This window comes from Sciurus carolinensis, chromosome 10, assembly GCF_902686445.1.
Source record: "Sciurus carolinensis chromosome 10, mSciCar1.2, whole genome shotgun sequence".
NCBI classification, from domain to species: domain Eukaryota; kingdom Metazoa; phylum Chordata; class Mammalia; order Rodentia; family Sciuridae; genus Sciurus; species Sciurus carolinensis.
In genome coordinates this window covers 136,224,819-136,238,370 of record NC_062222.1, presented here as the reverse complement: position 1 = coordinate 136,238,370, position 13,552 = coordinate 136,224,819, and the positions used below count along the sequence as shown (strand labels likewise).

Below are 13,552 nucleotides of genomic sequence, written 5' to 3'. Positions count from 1 at the left end.
TAGAAAAGATTTGACTATTGCAACTGTTGGTCTTGACTTAACGAACACACAGAATCCTCCACCTCTCATCTAAATTACATTTATAATTTTAAGAAAGATGCCATTTACCACATCATAACAAATTTACTGAATAATAAATCATTTGACAGATAAGCAAACAAAGAAACTAGAATTGTATCCTGAAAGTCATTTAAAAGATCTGAAGAGATAGAGGGGTTCCCAACTGGGGAGGCTCAAACTTCCCAGATGTCCGTTCTCTCTGCATTCTGTGATAGACCCAGTGCAGTCTCTATCACAATCCCAACAGGGTTCTTTGCAAAAGTTGCCAAGCTAATTCCGTAATTTGTATGGAAGAGAAAGGGGCTAAGAATAGCTCCAATGCTCTGAAGAAGATGAGCAAGCCAGGAGCGTGCGGAGATGGGTGTCAAGACTCATGCAGAAGCTGAGGGAAGTAAGACAGTGTGATGTTAGTGCAGAGACAGACAGACAGACCAGGGGGGCGAGAGGAACAGACCAGGCATGTTGCAAACCTGAGACAGGTCCCAGGCCAGACTGCCGTTCCCAGGGAGAAGGGATGTAGTTTTAAATCAGTGATGCTGGGGCAACTGGGTATTCCCAAAGGAAGAAAGGAAACAGGATCCCTAGTCCCAGCCACCCCTAAAACTCCATCCCATTCCAGGGACATTCATTCTTAAAAGAAAAAAATAAAACTGGAAACATTCTTAAGGAGACATGGGAGCATATTTTTATTGCCTCAAGACAAAACACAAAAGGCACAAATCATAATGGAAAACACAGAAAAAAAATATATTAAAAGTCGTATTTCTGTTCACCCATGGGAAACCATAATAATATGAAATGACGAGCCCGTAGCTGAAAAGAAGATACAGGCAAAGCAGATGCCTGGCGAAGCACCAGGGTCCAGAAGGGGTAAAGAATTCCTGAAACCAGTACGAAAAGCAGCCCGGGAGGAACAGAGGCAAGGAGAAGCCATGCGGGTGGGAATGGAAGTGTGAAGACCCCCACGTAACCGTTCAGCCCCGTGGTTGGCAGAGAAAGGCACAACTGAATTGTCCTGGGCTGTCACTCTCCTTTTGCCAAAGTGGCAAATGTAATTTTGGTAACACTGCATTTGAGCCAAGATGTGGAGACCCTGGGTTTCCTACGGACAGTGGGCTGGTAGCTACTCAGTTGTGAATCCTACAAGAAATACCACAGACGGGTGCCTGGAGCAACAGGCATTCAGGGCCATAGTTCTGGAGGCTGGGAGGCCATGCGGGGTGCCGGCAGGGTGGGCTGCCAGCGCTCCTCCTGGCTTGTAGACAGCCACCTCACAGGGTGGAGGGGCATCTCTTGTGCCCCTCCTGGTAAGGGCACTGATTCCATTTGTGAAGGCTCCACTTTCGTGACTTATCAAGGACCTCGTCTCCAAATACCATTGCCCTCAACATACGGATTTAGGAAGACGCAAGCGTTGATTCCACGGCGACTGAACGGGAATTGACATGACTGTTTTGGAAAACTGTTTTGTGATCTCTGGCCAAGTTGAAGCATTCGTGCCCCATGACCTGGCAATCTCTCTCTTAGGACATATGCTCTAGTAACAGTGGTTCTCAACCAGGGGTGATACTGTCCTCGGGGGACGTTTAGCACCGTCTGGAGCTGTGTTTAGTTGTCACACCTCAGGGAGGATGCCACTGGCATCTACTGAGTTCAGTACCATGAACTCCATTTTTCAGATGAGGAAACCGAGGAAAGAAGAGGCCAGTAATTTGCCTAAGGTCACTGGCTAGTATGGGGCAGAGCCAGCACTGAATCCAGGCAGCCTAGCTCCTATAGCAGAGGGCAGTGGACAGTGTTTTCAGACAGCAATGTGCCCTCCTTATTTATTTATTATTTATTTCCCAGCCTCCTTGGAAGCCAGGGCTGGCCCTGTGATACTGTTCTGGCCAATGGGATAGATGAGGCCTCTGGCTGAGCTTCCAGGAAAGCATTAAAGGGAGCTATTGCAGGGGTGTGGCTTTTGCTCTTCCCCTTCTTGACTGGAATACAGATGTGATGCTGGATGCAAGGCAGCCATCTTGCCACTTCAAGGATCCTATGAGAAAGAAAATTACATGCTAAATATGAAGGAGTGAAAGAGAGATACTGGGAGGGATGGCAGGTCTTTGAGTTTCTTAAGTGAGAAAAAATAATTTATTTAAGCCACTGTACAGCTGTGATTGTACATAATCCTTAACTGATACACATGTATCAAAGTACCACAAACTGAGTGCTTAGAGGGAACTTACTGTCTCAGTTCTGAAGTCTCCAGGGCCCAACAGGGTGGCTTCCTCAGAAGGTGGTTGGGAGGTCTGTTCTGGGCCTCTACGCTCTCCTCTCATGGCTTACTGCCAATCTTCAGCTCCTTGGCCACTGACCTCTGTCTTTGTGTTCACACAGGTTTTCCCTTTGTGTGTCTGCCCAAGTTCCCTGTTCTGTAAGGATGCGGACCAACCTATTCCAGTATGGTCACATCTTAACTAATGACCTTTGCAATGAACCTATTTTTAAGTAACGTCAAATTCTGAGGTTCAGGAGTTAGGACTCCATTACATAAGTTTTGGGGAACACCTGGGTCTCATCCTGGATGCCTCTTCCTCCTGTCCATGCCTGGGCCATGAGTGAGTCCCTCCAGTTCACCACATGGACCTCTCTGACCCTCAGCCTTCCTTCCCCACAAAGCATCCCCCACTGTCCCCTGCGCCTACACTGTGACCCTCAGTCCGGGCTCTCCAGGCAGCCAGAGCATTCATTAAAGACACTCTTGGACCTCTGTGCAGATATGACAGGGTCATGGAGATCTGCACTGCCCCATTTTCTTCAGTCAAGGTAGTCAAGGTGCTTAGTCATGCCGTTCCCTTGGTGTGGATGCTCTTCCTTGTGTCCTTCTTGCTAGAATGGAAGCTTCACACGAGCAATGTCTTCCTGTCTTTCCCTATGGCATTCCTAGATCTTAGGCACTACCTGGTACATAGTAGATGCTCAATAAATATTCGTGGACTCATAGTGAATGAATGAAACCTTCGCCTAACCAAATCCTCCCCACTCCAAGTCTAAGCTGCAAAACACATTGTTCATTCAACTGTTGCTATGCGAGGTGGTTTTGCCCAATGACTCCGGAGTGGGACTCCTTCCGTTGGGATCTGGGTTCTGCCACCTGCTATTTGTCATCTTGAACATTTCCCTTTAATCTCTGACCTTCAGATCTCCTCCCTGTACAAAGGGGGAAACAGTACTCGCGATCGCTGCATCTTCCCTGACCACCGGTGGTCCAGGATGGCCCTGTTAAATACGTTAAATATGCACGCCCCCTCCCAGTTGTGACCCCTGCGGGCAGGGACGAGTTTCCTGGGATCTTCAGCTTTGATTGGAAAGCACCTTCTGGGCGTCTCTCGGTCCCCGCGAGGCGCTGGTTCTGGGACCCCGGCCCTCCCTGCGGGTCCGCGGGCCAGTGCGCACGCTCGGGAGCCGAGCCTCTCAGAGCCGTGGCAAAACCGCTTCGGGCGTAGGCCCGGGGCTGGCGGGCGGGAGCCACGCCCTCCTCCCTGACGGGCGGGAGGCCCGGCCAATCGGAGTGGCGCCGCGGGGAGGGGCGGGGCCGTGCTACGAGCCGGCGCCCGGCCGCCGCGGGGGCTGCAGCCGCGAGCGTGCGGCACGCGCCTGCCGCCTGCCCCGACCCGGGTCCGGTGAAGCTGGCCCTCGACCCCCGCCGGCCGAGCCGCGCGCGCGCCTGCCCTTCCTCCTTAGCTGCTTTTGAGGATTTTTTTTTTTTTTTTTTTGCATGCATTCATTTTCTGTTCCATTTAGTCCTTTCTAAGGCGGCGGCGGCGACAGCGGCGTACGCTCGGGGCGGGGAGGGGGCGGCCGGAGGATGCGGCGCGGGACTGCGCTCACCACGCCCGCTGCTGCTGCCCGGCTCCGGCCGGAGCGCCGAACAGGTGGGTCCAGGTGCGCCGGGAGGCGGGAGGCGAGCGCTGACAGAGGGTCCCGCAGACACCAGGGCGGATGGGCGGACCTGGCGGCCAGGGACCCGGGACCGGTGCCGCCCCGCCCCATCGCCCACGTTCTCCTCCTCCAGCCACCGCCGCCCCCTCCCGACCCCCTTCTACTTGTGCATCCACCCCTCGGCCCCCCGCCCTTCCGTTCCATCCCCCCTCCTTTCCAGAAGCCCCCGCAACATCTCCCGGTAGCTGCGTCGCTTCCCACACGCCCCAGCCCCCCTCGCTCTCTCGCCACCGGTCTTTCCACTCCTCTCCCCATTCCGTGCCCGAGACAAGGGCTGGAAGCGGGGACCCACCGGGTGCTCCCGGGAGAGGCGGGGGGGCGTGGTTGGCCGGTCTCCTGCGCGTCCTCCCGGTAGGTCATACTCCCCCGGACCCCGCCGAGGTGGCACAGAGGAAAAGACGCAGGGCCGCTCCGCGGCGACTGGGGGCCGGGACGCAAGGCAGCCCAGCCGCACCCCACCCACCCCACCTCACCCCACCCCACGCACCGCACACGCCACCGCGGCCCCTGCCACGCACACCCTCGCGCTGCTCCGCCCACGTGGGCGCGGGGAGGAGGCTGGAGAGCGGGGAAGAAAGACTGGTACCCACCCTCCTGCCCAGCAGGCGCGCCCTGGGCGCACTGGGCCTCCGGGATGGCGCACAAGAATTGGCTCCCGCGGTGCCCGGCACCTTGCCGGGCGCGCTGCATTCGGGCCAGGGACCTCACTGGTCTGTGTTAGTGAGCCGGCCTCACCTTCCTGGTCCCTTGCTCCATCACTCTGGCCACCCTGCTCTGGGCTTCTGAGATTGGCCGCGTCACCCGTAGAGGCCCCTTGCCATGCTGGAGGCTTTTGCCTTAGAACCCCCCCCTCCACACCCTAGCGGTTCTTCTCCTGAGGCTTGGCCAGCCTCGGCCCTCCGCCAGCCTCCGCCAGGCTGAAGCTCCAGGATACAGTATCCGATCGCTAGCTCTCCCCCCGCCCCCACCGCGCTCACTCACAGGCCACACTGTCCTTGGCCTTTCTTTGCTCCAAACATTCCCTCTGGGGAACGCCCTCCCTTCATCTGACCAGCTCCTTGTAGACCAAGGTCAGGGAGAGACCCTTGCCCCTCCTGGGATTCCCTGGACGGCAGAGCAGGACACTGCCCAGTCACCAACGGATCGACTGTGCCACCCAGACCAGAAGGGGAGGTGAGAAGGGCCGGAGCGGTGGATGTCATCACCCCTAACTCAGGGTGACCCACTGTTGTGGGGGCGAGGCCGTAGGAGGGCCTGGCTCCTTCTCCAGGAACTGGGGAGGTGGGGGGTCCAGCTCCGTTCACTGGGATGGACAGGGGGAGGGGCAGGTCCGGGGATGGTGTGCCCTGTTCAGGCCCTCCCTGCCCTTCAAACTCCTTGCTTTGCAGGGCGTTGTCAACTCCGTGGAGGCCCTTGGTGGTTCAGGCCTGGAGCAGGCTGGCTACCACCCCAGGAGGTGTGTGGGTGTGCAAAGTGTTTGTCCTTAAGACCTGTTCCAGGTCTGCAGGCTGGACATCTCTGCCCCAGAGGTGGGGGTCCCTCTCACCTGAGGTCACAGTGTGAACCCCACAGGTGAACTGATCTCCGTTTTCCTCCTCCTCACACCATCCATGGCTCCCACTGCCCCCATGAGCTCACAGTTCCACATGCTGGGTTCCTTGGCCCACCTGTCCCCTGCCTGCCACCCTCCACAACCACACGGGCCACCTTCATGCTGCCTCAACACAGGGTTTTTCCATTTAGGCTGCTTTTTCTCCAGAAGTTTCCCCTCTCCTGGGTCTGGAGAACTCCTCTTGACCTGGTGAGACAGCTGTGGCTTTCCCTGGTTCTCCAGAGGCTGCTTCCCTGCTGTGCTTCCCAGAGCCTGCACACAGCGTGACACTTGGTGTGTGATTTTTCCTTAGATCTCACCCACTAGAGACTGGGGGTGCTGAGGTCTGAACTTGTCGCCCTTCATGTCTGTCTTCCTGGGGAGTTGTCACCTGCCCTGTAGGAGGGACACATGCCAGAGAGAGGGAGAGAGAGAGAGAGCTTGGCGGGCTCTCCTCTGCCTGATCAGAACGGCTTCAGGAGGAGCTGGCAGGATCCAGGCCCTGCTCTCTTCCTTTGTCGGGTGGGTTGAGGCCTGGGGACGAGGGGACATGTGTGGCTGTTGAGCCTCTACCTGCTTGGAGGTTCCCTTTCAGACCCTGCCCGTCACTTAGCTGGGATTGACAGGGGCCTCCCATCTGGGCCTTCTAACTAAATGAGGTCCTCCCATGGAGCGGGGATGACTGCAGTGTGTCTCCAGGTCTCCTGGACTGGCCTCCTCTCCCACGGGACACCTTGGACGGGCGGTGGGGTCAGTCTGCAGGGTGCCTGCCCCTGGCCTCACTGTGCCCTATTTCTTACTGATGTGTGGTCTTGCGAAGAGGGTTAACTCTGAGCCTTCATTTCCTGTGCAGGTGGGGGCAGGGATCTCTCTTTGGCTGGATTAGTGTGGGGATCAGAGGTGTGGTCCTTGGGTACAGGTGACACTTAATCAGGGGTCCTGATGATGAGAAAGTGTGCGATGGACTGTGGAAAAGATGACTCCTTTAGGTTTGCCACACAGAGGATTCCCAAGTCGAGGCCCTCTTCTGTCCTTTTCTGACAGTGGAACTAATGGTCATGAGCAGCAGCCGTGGGGCTGGGGAGCAGGGCGGGTGGGGGAGCTGTTGAGCTTGGACCCTGTGGCTGTGTGATCTCTGGCACGTCGCTCGGCCTCTCTGTGCGGGAGCCCTTTCCTGGAGAGCAGGAGTGAGGTTACATAAGGTCGGTGGCTGTCATAGCTGAGCTCCTACACTCCCCATGGCTCTGTTCTGACTCACAGTGCCGCTCAGGTAAAGAGCATGTGCGCACCTGGGGAGGCGGAGGGGGTCTCAGGGCCACCGCGTCCCTGGAGAAGTGCGCTGGGAGCCTCTCGGGCCCTGGTGGGGGTGCTGCCCCGGGGTGGGGGTGCTGCTGCCATCAGAGGCTTGGGAAGGACCCTGGCCAGCAGTGGGACCTCCGCGGCCTGGCTCTGGCCTGGGATGCCTCCGGAAAGCGTTCCCTGTCCTGCCTCTCCAAGGCCTGGCAGGCAGCTCTGGGCCTGCACCCTGAGCTGCACCTGGAGCAGGTGGCCCGCAGGAGGGCAGGGGGGCCTGCGAGGTCACCACTGTGCCGGGCGAGGATCCAGGCCTGAAAGCAGAGGAGGGAGGCGTGGCACAGGTGAGGGGAGGTGCGGGTACCTGGGTCTGCGCTGGCCGCGTGTCCGCGTTTCTGATTTCCTGAACTGCCACAGGAGTGTCATCCCTCTAAGTGACGTGGACTGACAGGCGTCTTTCTGTTATGACAGGTAACACTGGCGAAGCACCTAGCGAGAGCCAAGGTCTGCGCCTGGGTTGATAAGCCAGTGCTTACTGTTTTTATAAATTAAGTCCTACTGGAGCACATCCACACCTCTCTGCGTACGGATGGCTGTGGCTGCTCTGCACAGACACTGTGTGACAAAGTCACTTCCTACCTGGCCCCTTACAGGAGGGCTTTGCTGTCCCTGCTCTGTGCTGCCCCTGATCTGAGTTCATTCAGTCCCCGGGTAGGCATTTCTCATTTAACAGATGAGCTCAGAGAGGGTCTGACACCTGTCCAGGGTCACACAGGTAGTAAGTTCCACAGCAGGGATTTGGAGCCAAGAAACCCATGTTCTCTCCTCCATCAGGAGATTTGTACTTTTTATTAACTTCTAATTGAATTTTCCTATGTTCATAGAATTATATTTATTTTAAAAAATCGCTGACAATTTCTTTATGGCCTTCTGTCTCATCAATTATTAAAATGTTTTTATGTTGATGTGTTTAGTGATCACTAACATAGCGATTGCTTTTTAAGTGCATAGTCCAGCGGCATTGCCGCGTGCCCATCACCACCGGCCATCTCCAGGATGTTTCCCTCCTCCTGGGCGGGTGGCCCCTGCTGCCTGGGGGGCTTGTAGGGGAAGGCAAACCCCGGCAGCTGGGGTCTGGCAGAGAGGGCCCTGCGGTCAGCCTTGGGCTTGGTGCTGGCGGTGCCAGCTCCCTGCTGATCCGTACAGCGTCTGTGCCCTGGGACCGTCGACCGTTTCCTCATTCCGGCAGTGGGGACAGCCTCAGCCTCCTTCCCTGCAAGTTCCGTGTTGGAGGATGAGATAAAGGAACAGGGACGGGGCTAGGGCAGCAGCGTGCCAGGGAGTGCGGTGCCATGTGGGGTGCCGCAGGCAGCGCTGTGGCTGTTGGGTCAGCCTGCACCTCTCGTGTGGCTTGGAGTGTCACCTTTGTCCTTAGCAGGGCGTGGAAGCCTCCTCAGGACCTAGCAGGTGTCCGGAGCTCCCGGCCTGGCCTTGGAGACCCTGAGGCTGTGGGGAGGGCTGCCCTCCTCTCCCTGAGCCGGGGCTTGGCTGAAGGGCCCTCTGGGAATGAAAGGCGCTCTGTGGGTGCCCGGTGCTGCCCATTGTGGCCATAATGCTCTTGTGTGTACCAGGTCAGAGGGACATGCTGGCCCGGCCTGCTGTACTTGGAGTCGGGAGCCTGGGACTGGCCGGTCCCTTCGTGGGTGGAAGGGGGTGGGGCGCAGCACTTGGGTGACCCGCTTCCCGGGAGGGCCGTGTGTGCGTGCTGGTCAGCAGCTTCCCCGTCTCCCCACCCTGGCCCCGCAGTCTTCATCCACTCCATCCTGGTGCTTCTGGAGGTCCGGGCTCCTCTCTGCTTGTCTGGCGGAACCTTCTTTGATTCTGTCTCAGTCCGAGTTGCCTGTTAAAGCAATTCTTTGTTTTTCCTTCTTTCCCCCTTTTGAGAGATGGAGACGAAATCCACCTAATAACACTAACCGTTTCCAAGTGTGCAGTTCAATGCACTTAGTGCCTTCACAGTCTGTGTGACCATCCCCTCTGTCTAGTTCCAAAACATTTTCATCATTCCAAAGAAGACCTGTGCCGCCGGCTGCTATCGCCCCTACACAGCCCCTGATGTCGGTGATCTGCGTCCTGTCTCTGGACCTTTCATATGACCAGAACCCTGTGGGGTATGGTTTTTCATGACCGACTTCTTTCACTGAGCATCGTGTTTTCAAGGTTCATCATGCCGTGCCAGGTGTCAAGGCTTCATTCCTTTTCCTGGCTGCATAATATTCCATTGTGCGTCCATTTGTCTGTTGGTGGATGTGTGGGTTGTTTCCACCTTCGGCTGTTGTGACTAGTGTTTGAAACAATACATAGAGTGTTAAAAATTTCTTCTCCACTTGCTGGTTAATTCATCAGCTCAGCCACTTGCTGAGCAGTGGTCAACGTGCCCTCCATGCCAGGCGCTGTGCTGGGTGCTCCCAGCCTTGGCTTGTTCTGGAGACTGGTTCGCTGGCCTCATTTTCCCAGCAAGAGCGTGGGAGCGCCCCGAGGCAGGAGGCACAGGGTGGGGGCCAAGGGAATGGCCAAGAGAGGCAGCTGGCACAGTGCAGGGAGCCCTGGCTGCCTTTCTGCCAGTTCCCGGAACATGCTGGACTCTCTTCTGGCTCTGAGCATTTGCGTTTGCTGAATGTGCTTCCCTGTCCTGGCCCGGCTGGCTGTCATCCTTCACGTCTCAGCTTCCATTTCCCCTCGCTGGAGACATCTTCCCTGACCCTCCCAGGTAGGGGCTCTGCTTCCCCTCACCCTTGCCATCCTGTCTCCTTCTAGAATCCTCATGACCTCCCCCCGCCAAGAGCCGGACTAGCTCACGGGAGGCCGGAACGGCTCCTGGGTTTCCTCTCTCCCTGTGGCAGCCTGGCGCCCAGCCGTGCCGGCAACAAGGTTGCTGTTCCTTGGGGGCAGAGGGGATGCCACTTCGCCACTTCGCAGCTCCACCTTGTGAGCTGTGCCTCGAGGCCGCTACCTAACCCTTCTGTGCTTCCTTCCTTTTGTGGAATCCGGAGGGGGCGTCCCTGCCTCGGGCGGTGTCAGCAATGTGAGCTAACAGGTGAGAGCGGGGCCACATTGGGCCAGGTGGGGTCTGGAGTGGCGGGTGCTGGTGCTGATGGCTGTGGAAGTTCTGGTCATTGTGACTGAGTCTCCTGATGCCTGGTGACATACACCGTCCCAGGGTGGCCCCGGGACCATTGGAGCTGCACTGCCCGCTACCGTAGGCTCTCACCAGTGGGGCTCCTGAGCACTCGCACTGAACCCTGGCCTGTCAGCGGCCGTGGACTGTAGTAAAAGATACGCCCTCGATTTTGAAGACGTTTCTGTGAAAAAAGGAGACTGTGAGGCCGGGCCTGGTGGCGCATGCCTGTAATCCCTGCGGCTGGGAGGCTGAGGCAGGAGGACGGTGAGGTCAGAGCCAGCCTCAGCCACGGCGAGGCGCTAAGCAACTCAGTGAGACCCTGTCTCTAAATAAAATACAAAATAGGGCTGGGGAGGAGGCTCAGTGGCTGAGTGCCAAAAGAAAAGGAGACTGTGAAAGTTTCGATGTTGGTTACGGGTTGGGACGATACTTGGATTTTGGGGAAATGTGATTTTAAACGTGACCACTGGGACGTTTAAAGTTCCGCCAGGGCTCCTGCGCACCCCTGGGTAGCACTGCCCAAGGCGGTTCCCGGCTCAGGGCGGCTGGCCTGGCCACTCCCTCTCTGCCTTTTTGGCATGTGACTTCAGGCACCGGAGTTACAATCTTTTGTGTACTTCAGTTTCCTCTTCTGTCAACAAGGAGCCCAGTCTGTGACAGCAAGGATAAGGCACATTTGTCCCTAGCTCACCTCCTTGAGTCCTGCTAGGGACCGGGGTCCGTGGGGATGAGCCGCGGGGAGGCCTGCCGTCCACACAACTAAACAAACAGTCCTGGTCACTGGAGCCCCGCCTGGTTCTCTGAAGGGTGCCGTAGGGAGCTGTGTGGACGGTCCTGCTGGGTGACTGTCTGGCTTCTGGCTGTGCCACCCAGCCTCCCAGGTGACCAACTTGGCGGGGCCCAGGGCTGCTTGCACCAGGACTTCAGAGTGGCAGCCCTGCCCACAACACAGGAGACCTCTTCTGTCACCCCCAAGGTGGCGTGGCTGCTGCTCGTCCCCAGCCCAGGACTGGTGGATGAGGGCAGCGGAGCCACGAGGGAGGCAGACCTCTCCCCCCGGGGCCTCGGGTGTCCGTGGGACTGTGCGCTGTGTGGGCTTCAGGAGAGGAGGTGCCGGGGGCCTGGCCTGAGTCCTGCACGGTCAAGGTCATCGACATCCTGTTCTCCGTGTTGTTTGTGTCGCTGTGGCGGAGATCTGACAAGAACGACTACGGGAGGGAGGCCTGCTGGGCTCAGGGCGGACTGCCACCGCGGGGAAGGGCCGCCAGAGGAGGGCTGTCCGCTCCTGGCCGGGAGAAGATGAGCTCCCGGCACACCGGACTCACCTCTGCCAGCCGGCCCGCCCCCGGCCGGCCGTCAGCTGTCAGATGGTTTAATCCACAAATGGATTGACCCACCGACGAGGTCACAGCCCTTGTGACCTGATCATTGCCTGGAAGCCCCCCACTGAACCTCACTGGGGACCGAGCTTTCAGCACATGAGCTCCTGGGCTGTTCCAGATCCAAACGCCAGCCCCCTCCCTGTGCTCATGTGCCCCGGTGTCTGGCTTGTGCGCCGGCGGGGTTGGCGTGGCAGGTGGGGCTGCGAGTAGGCCAGGCCCAGCCCTGGGAGGGCCCATGGAGGACAGGCTGGTGACCTTGTCCCCCTGATGGGACCTGCACCACCTCACTGCTGGAGGAGGGACAGCTCTGCGGTAACCAGGTGCCGGTGGCAGTGGTGGGTCCTCACCCCGCTTGGGCCGTCCTCAGGGTGCTGGCCTCTTAGGACAAGGGCGTGGGATGAGCCAGTCTGGACGCCTGACGTCGGACACCAGGACCGTGGCACACACGGCTGCATCCCACTTGGGATTTCCGTTAAGTAAGTAGGTGTTAGAGGCGCTGGCCACACATGCACGTAGTACAGGAGGTGACAGATGCGTCGGGCGGCTTTGCTACACAGTATTGTCATACTGGAGCATCATGTTACCATAAATTCAATATGCACATATTGTAAAAACCAGAGCACAGTCACCTTAGTGTGGCATTCAGGTCCCCATGTCCTGCTGCCTACTTGGGCTGTTCTCCCTCAGTGGCACGCCGTCCCCCCACACTGCCCTTCCCCACTCTGGTGCCTGCTCCCTGCCCTCCCCACCGTGAACACTGCGGCCCTGGGCCTGCCTGGACGCACTTCCTCTTCCTTCTGGCCCTAGGAGAGACCACTCGCTGCTTAGTCCGCACGTGTGGGTCAGATGCAGTCAGGGGCCTGGGTTGTTAGGGAACAGCCCCGTGGCAGGGGAGTGGACTAACTTCCTCTGCCCTCGGCTGATTTTGTCTGTGTGGCATGATGTGGCATGGCATTGCATGTCGTGGCGTGGTGTGGCATAGCGTGGCCTGGCATGGCACAGCATGTTCCTGGCTCCCCATCCTGCCTTGCCTGGAGTAGCTCCTGTGTCCCCGGCAGCTCCTGACTGAGCCAGGCCTTCACGCCCTGTTCCCTCTGCTGGGTCTGCCTGTCCACATTCCCTGTCCACTTGGCAAACATCCTGCCCTTGGACTTAAGATCCCCCATCATCTTCCCTGACTGCACCACCCCCATCCCACAGGTATGTCCAGGGCTCCCACTGCCCCGAGCATCCCTCTGTGCCCTGGACCCTGCACTAGAGCTGCCAGGGATGCTCTGTCTGGTGCTGGGGCCTACCTGGTAGAGACGCTCTCCAAATCCCAGGTGGACTCCCAGGGCTGGGGGCTGGGTGGGGTGCAGCAGGTTGTCGGCAGACTCTGGCCTTCAGTCGGGGTCCCAGATGCCAGTGCTGGGGGGTGCTCTCCGGGAACACAGTGTGTGCCCTCCCTCTCCTGCACGGAGCAGGTGTCACCGTGTTCTCTGTGGCAGCCACCTCTAGGGACAGCCAGCCATCTGAGCCTCAGACACCACCGTGCTTGGGGTTGAAACACCGATTGTGGGCCAGCCCAGGGATGACACGTGGGGTGCGTCTGTGAAATCAAAGCGTCCCTCCCTCTCTGGGCTGGACTTTCACGCCCTCTTGGCACAGCTTGTTTTCAGTTTAGAAAAATGTTAGAAAGCTGTTCTGCAGAATTCAACCATGCATCTGTGTTCAGGGAAGGTCATACTTCTTATTAAATTGGCCTGGTTTTCTCCTGCTCCCCACTGCACCCTCAGTGCGCTCTGAAGACGCAGCTCCCTGGAAGCTGGCTGGGCTTCTGCTGCCCAGGCAGCTGGGCGAGCGAGCTCATTACGCCTGCTGGTAATTGGATTTCTGCAGCGAGCTTGGAGCTTTGCAGGCTCCAGCTCTGGAGCTTCCTTTTTGTCACCCAGACATCTTCTTTTGAGAGAGGACCTGGGCCTGCACACTGTGTGTAATCTGTTTCAGCCACTGGGCAAACAGCGCTCTCCTGCTGTGACCCACTGTGACCCCCCACCCCCGGAAGCATCCCAGTCACAC

General features: G+C 58.0%; 1 protein-coding gene across 1 annotated transcript in view; it reads left to right on the top strand.

The window, feature by feature from the left end:
- Window positions 1-3,824: 3,824 nt before the first annotated feature.
- The window catches only part of Jakmip1 (janus kinase and microtubule interacting protein 1), a 129,741-nt gene continuing 120,013 nt past the window's right edge, over window positions 3,825-13,552 (top strand). Inside the window, 1 exon segment of the mRNA XM_047566598.1 lies at window positions 3,825-3,980. The gene's annotated coding sequence lies outside the window, so the exon portion shown is untranslated.